This window comes from Frankliniella occidentalis, unplaced genomic scaffold, assembly GCF_000697945.3.
Source record: "Frankliniella occidentalis isolate FOCC.00 unplaced genomic scaffold, Focc_3.1 Scaffold181, whole genome shotgun sequence".
NCBI lineage: Eukaryota > Metazoa > Arthropoda > Insecta > Thysanoptera > Thripidae > Frankliniella > Frankliniella occidentalis.
In genome coordinates this window covers 19,946-20,547 of record NW_026267307.1, presented here as the reverse complement: position 1 = coordinate 20,547, position 602 = coordinate 19,946, and the positions used below count along the sequence as shown (strand labels likewise).

At 51.3% G+C, this 602-nt stretch overlaps 1 protein-coding gene across 4 annotated transcripts in view; it reads right to left on the bottom strand.

Moving 5' to 3' along the window:
- LOC113215521 (uncharacterized) overlaps window positions 1-301 on the bottom strand; it is a 36,776-nt gene extending 36,475 nt beyond the window's left edge. For 3 of the 4 annotated variants that reach the window (XM_052271967.1, XM_052271970.1, XM_052271971.1), the window contains exon 1: window positions 53-294. The gene's annotated coding sequence lies outside the window, so the exon portion shown is untranslated. Of the gene's footprint in view, window positions 1-52 lie in introns of all 4 variants that reach the window. The other variant, XM_052271973.1, reaches the window with a different exon arrangement.
- Window positions 302-602: the final 301 nt, after the last annotated feature.

The following is a 602-nucleotide window of genomic DNA, read 5'->3' as shown; positions in this document are numbered from 1 at the left end:
AAACTTTGCACAGGGTCTCTGCTAGGTCTAATCTATCACTAGACGTGCGTACCTCGAAAATTTTTTTCCGGTGAGATGGCCTAACGTCCGCGTCGGGGTCATGGATCCGTTTGTGGTCCAGTCGGTCCGAGCTGCTGCGAGTGACTGACTCGGTGTAGACCGTACCCTTTGTGGCAACACCCGCTCACTCACCGGCTGACCTTCAAGGTGAGCGGGTCTCACCACGGAGCGCGTCATACGGACGCCGGTGGTGGCCGCCGGGCAGCACACAGGTATAGCAGAAGAGTTGTCGCCTCGAGTATTGGTTGACCGGTGTGCGGTGTGTGTACACTGTTAGAAAGTTTCGTCATTTAAAGAAAAAAAAATTAACGACTAGTATCCCAGGTTGCAGAGCTGCATAAAATGTGCATTTTGTGTCCAATCTGTAACGCGCCTCAAACGCGAGTAGGCGCCTAATGTGCGCGTACATGTGCCTAAAATGCGAGGGGTCCGCAAGTACGGTCTGCCGGTGTACACATGTGGTGGGCTTCATAGTTTTCCTAGGTTTTCCTAAAGTTTTCCCGGTCTTCCCAACTTTTTATTGATTTTCCCAATATCTTGGT